This window comes from Rhinopithecus roxellana, chromosome 18 (assembly GCF_007565055.1).
Source record: "Rhinopithecus roxellana isolate Shanxi Qingling chromosome 18, ASM756505v1, whole genome shotgun sequence".
NCBI classification, from domain to species: Eukaryota; Metazoa; Chordata; class Mammalia; order Primates; family Cercopithecidae; genus Rhinopithecus; species Rhinopithecus roxellana.
The window spans coordinates 98,374,210-98,380,315 of NC_044566.1; the positions used below are offsets into that span (position 1 = coordinate 98,374,210).

Genomic DNA, 6,106 nt, shown 5'->3' on the forward strand with positions numbered 1-6,106 from the left:
AGAGTTATAAAACACGGCTGAAAGAAATCAGAGACAACAAAAACAAATGGAAAAACATTCCATGCTCATGAATAAGAAGAATCAATGTTGCTATGGTCATACTGCCCAAAGCAATTTACAGATTCAGTGCTATTTCCTATGAAATTACCAACAGCGTTTTTCACAGAATTAGAAAAAAACTATTCTTAAATTCGCATGGGGCCTCTGCGGGCTGCTCCTGCCCTCCGCTGGCCTGGCCTGGACCAGAAGCTGTGCTGCGGGCCTGGTCTTGGCTCTGGGGGCGGGCACCGGGGTCGGTAGGACATGGGCAAGATGCACAAGGAGCGCCAAGTCAAAAAAACACTTCTATGAGGAGTATGTATAGAAGCCCTTGAGGCTGGTCCTCAAAGTAGGAGGGAACGAAGTCACTGAACTCTCCACAGGCAGCTCAGGGCACGACTCCAGCCTCTTCGAAGGCAAGTAAGATCATGACAAACTCAAGGACAGAACGCGGAAAAAGAGAAAGAAAGGAGAGAAACAGGTTCCAGGGGAAGATAAAGAGACAAAACAGAGAAGAGTTAAGGAGGATAAAAAGAAGTGGGATTGAGACCTTGTGGAGAATGAGGCAGAAAAAGACCTCCAGTGTCATGCCCCTGTGAGATCCTCTCACAAGCTCTTTAGCCAAACAAGAAGTAGAACAGACACCCCTTCAAGAAACTTTGAATCAACTGATGAGACAATTGCAGAGAAAAGACCCAAGTGCTTTCTTTTCATTTTCTGTGACTGATTTTATTGCTCCTGGCTACTCCATGATCATTAAACACCCAAGGATTTTAGTACTATGAAAGCAAAGGTCAAGAACAATGACTACCAGTCGATAGAACTAAAGGATAACTTCAAACTAATGTGCACTAATGCCATGATTTACAACAAACCAGAGAGCATTTACTATACAGCTGCAAAGAAGCTGTTGCACTCAGGGATGACAATTCTTAGCCAGGAAAGAATTCAGAGCCTGAAGCAGAGTATAGACTTCATGGATGACTTGCAAGAAACTCGAAAGCAGAAAGATAGAACAGACTGGGGAGGATGGAGGCAGAGTGGGGAGGATGGAGGTTGCTGGTCGAGAGAGAGGGAGACTCTGGAGATGCCAAAGCACAAGCCTTCAAGAGTCCCGGCAAAGAAAATTAAAATGTAGACAAAGATGTGCTTGAAGATAAGTTTAAAAGCAATAATTCAGAGAGAGAGCAGGAGCAGCTTGACCAAATCGTGAAGGAATCTGGAGGAAAGCTGACCAGACAGCTTGTGAACAGTCAGTGCGAATTTGAAAGAAGAAAACCAGATGGAACAACAACGTTGGGACTTCTCCATCCTGTGGATCTCATTGTAGAAGTGTGAGATTTGAATTATGGACCCTACAGTTCTTATGCACCATGTTATGACTCCACGTTTGGAAATATCAGCAAGGATGATTCTGATTTAATATATCCAACCCATGGGGAAGACTCTGATCTTCCAACTGATTTCAGCATCCATGAGTTTTGGGCCACATACCAAGACTATCCATATGTGATGGCAGATAGTTTACTGGATGTTTTAACAAAAGGAGGGAATTTCAGGACCCTATAAGAGTTGGAGATGTCATCGCCTGAAGATGAAGGCCATACTAGGACACTTGACGCAGCAAAAGAAATGGAGATTATAGAACTAGAACCAGCAGGGCGTTTGGACCCCCATACTCAAGACAGGCTCACAGCACTGAAAGTAGTAAACGTTGGCGTTCCAGTTGAAGTTTTTGACTCTGAAGAACCTGAAGTATTCAGAAGAAACTTGATGAGGCCACCAGGGAGCTTCAGGAAGCCCAGAATGAGTATTTGAGCACCAGACCCCCTCCCAGTATGATCTGTCTCTTGGGTGCCTCCTGCAGAGAAATGCATCTCGCTGAACAAGTGACCAATAATCTTAAAAACCTGCACAGCAAGTAACTCCAGGTGATATTGTAAGCATGTATGAATTTCAAAAAGCAGTGGGGATTTCCATTCTTTTCCCCATCATGGAAAACAACTTTGTAGATTTATTTATTTATTTATTTTTCTTTTTTTTTTTTTTTTTTTTGAGACGGAGTCTTGCTCTGCCGCCCGGGCTGGAGTGCAGTGGCCGGATCTCAGCTCACTGCAAGCTCCGCCTCCCGGGTTTCCGCCATTCTCCTGCCTCAGCCTCCAGAGTAGCTGGGACTACAGGCGCCCGCCACCTCGCCCGGCTAGTTTTTTTGTATTTTTTTTTAGTAGACACGGGGTTTCACTGTGTTAGCCAGGATGGTCTCGATCTCCTGACCTCGTGATCCGCCCGTCTCGGCCTCCCAAAGTGCTGGGATTACAGGCTTGAGCCACCACGCCCGGCCAACTTTGTAGATTTAACAGAAGATCTTGAAGAACCTAAAAAGATGGATGTTGCTGAGTGTAGACCTGGTGGGAGTTGGTATTTGATTATATATTATTATATACTTTTTCATTCTTAACTTAGAAGTACTTTTCAGAAGATATTAAATATTTGTAAATTGTGTTTTTAATTAAACTTTGGAACAGTGAATTTGAATGTTCCAGAGGGGAAAAAAATAAATAAGTATAAATAAAATTCACATGGAACCAACAAAGAGCGTGAACAGCTAAAGCAATCCTAAGCAAAAAGAACAAATCTGGGGGTATCATATTATCCAACTTCAAACTGTACTACAAGGCTATGGTAACCAAAACAAAGAAACAAACAACAACAACAATAAAAAGCATCATACAAAAACAGACACATAGACCAATAAAACAGGTTAGAGAACCCAGAAATAAAGCTTCACATTTACAACTATCTGATCTTCAACAAAGTTGACAATAACAAGCAATGAGAAAAGGACTTCCTATTCAATAAATGGTCCTGGGATAACTGGCTAGTCAGCCACAGAAGATTGAAACTGGACCCCTTCCTTTCACTGTATATACAAATCAACTTAAGATAGATGAATACTTAAATGTAAGACCTCAAACTATACAAACCCTAGAAGAAAACCTAGGAAATACCATTCTAGACAAGCCTTTGCAAAGATTTCGTGACAGTCTCCAAAAGCAGTTACAACAACAAAGTAAACAGACAATCTGTAGGAGAAAATATTTGTAAACTATGCATCTGATAAAGGCCTAATATCCAGAATGTGTAAGGCACAGATCAACAAGTGAAAAACAACCCCATTAAAAAATGGGCAAAGGATATGAACAGACTCTTTTCAAAAGAAGACATACATATTGCCAAAAAGCATAGGGAAAATGCTCAACATTACTAATAATTAGAGAAATGCAAATCAAAACCACAATGAGATACCATCTCCCACTAGTCAGAATGGCTATTAACAGATGTTTGGGAGGCTGCAGAGAAAAGAGAACTCTTACACATTGCTGGTGGGAATGTAAATTAGTTCAGCCACTGTGGAAAGCATTTTTGAGATTTCTCAAAGGACTCAGAACTACCATTCAACCTGGCAATCCCATTACTGAGTATACACCCAAAGGAATATAAATCATTCTACCAAAGAGATACATGCATTCATATGTTCATTTTAGCACTATCTATAATAGCAAAGACATGGAATCAACGTAGATGCCCATCAACAATGGACTGGATAAAAAAAATGCAGTACACCATGGTATACTATGTAGCTATAAAAAGGAAAAAAATTGTGCCCTTGCAGCAACATAGATGCAGCTAGAGGCCATTATCTTGAGCGAATTAGCACAGGAACCAAATATTGCATGTTCTCACTTATAAGTGAGAGCTAAACGTTGAGTATACATGGACACAAAGGGGAGAGCAATAGACACCAGGGCCTACTTGAGGGTGAAGAGAGGGAGGAGGGTGAGAGTTGAAAAACTACCTGTCAAGTACCATGCTCATGACCTGGGTGACGACATTATTTGTATGCCAGTCTCCAGCAACATGCAACTTATTCATGTAACAAATCTGCACATGTACCCCCTGGACCTAAAATAAAAGTTGAAAAGGGGGAAAAAAAAAAAAAGAAAAAGAGAATGCCTTCTGCTGTAACAAACAAAGCTGAAAAAACACCAGTGATTTAATAAGAGTTTATTTTGAGCACCTAAAAAATGTTCACAGATTTGTTTCAAATCTGGAGACACCAATTTTACTCTATTTTTCATAGTAAGACTTGTGGATGGCTGTTCCTGGAATAATTGACAAGAATAGCAAAACACACAGGATTTTAGCGTATCCATGAATGAAAGTAACTGAATTATTCTAGTTCAGGTAGAAATGTAGTGTTTTATAAAGACGTCATAAATCACTTACAAAAGGAAGATTTACTTAGTAAATGAGACAATTACATAGCTATTGGAGAAAAAGTAAAGTTGAATATCTACATTGTTATATGCCAAAATAAATTTCAAAGAGATTAAAGATTTAAATATAAAAATAAACATAGCAACTAGAAGAAAAATAGTTGAATTTCTTTTACTTTACATTGGAGAAAGACATTCAAGCATGAAATCAAAGGCAGAAAGCCATGAAGAAAAATATTAACAAATGAAACTTACGAAAACATTCAAAACTCCTATATATATTTTTAAAGCCATAATTCATTTAAAGGCAAAAAACAAAGTAGAAGAATAGTTGAGTCATATCTGACAGATGATTTGATATATAAAGAGTACTTATCAATCAATAAAAGACACTCAACATAAAAAATGGGCAAAGACAAGAATAGTCAAATCATACATAATACATGCAAATGGCTAACAAACATGAAAATCTTCAACTTTGCCAATAATTAAAGATAGGATATTTGCCTACAAAGTTAGCTAAAAATATTTACAATTATAATAGCAGTGTTTTTGAATAAATAGAGAAGTGAATACTCTCAAAGTTGGTTATGAGTATAAGTTGGTATAATTTTGTAGGTAATTTAGCAATGTGTATAAATATGCTTAAGATAAAGATATACTTGACTTAGTAATTCTCTAATCAATCTGTTCTAAGGATTAATTATTAATTTATTATTGAATAATTATAAATTATTATTTTTGGAAAATTTATGATTTTGAAAATTTTATATACAAGTTTATTCAACTTATTTTTGACAGCATTATTTTTAATAATAAAAAATGGAAAACAACATAAATGATCACAATTTGGAAATTATAGCCCAATCATATGCAGGTATTAAAATTCATGTTTTTAAAAGAATATTTCAAAATACGGGAAAGTAGACTCACTGCAATGCTTATGCAGGCAATACAAACCTTATAACCTGTGTGATCATAATTTTTTTAAATTGCCAAAGATTTGTTCTTATCCTCCACTGATTTCCCCCTAGGTCATAACAGACATTCAATACTTTTTTTTGAATTTAAAAGAAATGAAATTTTTTGTACACAAAAACAAACTATGAGTTTATTCTAGGTGGCAGGCTCATAGGTGATTCTTATTTCTTCTGTATGATTTAGTTTTCAAGTTTCCACAGAGAATGTTTACAACTTTTATGAGTAAAGAAATCTTATTGATTTGGGTTATAAAACATGATCCCAGAATATATTAAAGGAGCTAAGAGAAAATGAATTTTTTGTTGTTATGTGAATTTTTAAGAGACAATTTTTAATTCTAGACTACCAGAATATTGCCTTTCATATCCTACAACAGGCTGCACTCTAGGGCAATGGGCTGTATGTAATGTGTGCTAGTGTTGGTAGCTAACATCACAGCATCTTACTCCACGAATGGATGAAAAACTAACCTCTCAAGAGGGAAGTGAGGCAACCCTGCCCATCGTATTCAAGGCAACTTAAAAGTGACCCATGAGGCCAGGCGCAGTGGCTCACGCCTATAATCTCAGCATTTTTCAGGGCCAAGGCGGGCGGATCACGAGGTCAGGAGATCCAGACCATCCTGGCTAACACGGTGAAACCCCGTCTCTACTAAAAATACACAAAATTAGCCGGGCGTGGTGGCGGGCGCCTGTAGTCCCAGCTACTCAGGAGGCTGAGGCAGGAGAATGGCGAGAACCCGGGAGGCTGAGCTTGCAATGGGCCGAGATCATGCCACCGCACTCCAGCCTAGGCCACAAAGCGAGACT

General features: G+C 38.5%; 1 pseudogene; it reads left to right on the top strand.

Annotated features, from left to right (window-relative positions):
- The first annotated feature begins 303 nt into the window (after positions 1–303).
- Positions 304–5,523, top strand: LOC104658813 (annotated as a pseudogene).
- Positions 5,524–6,106: the final 583 nt, after the last annotated feature.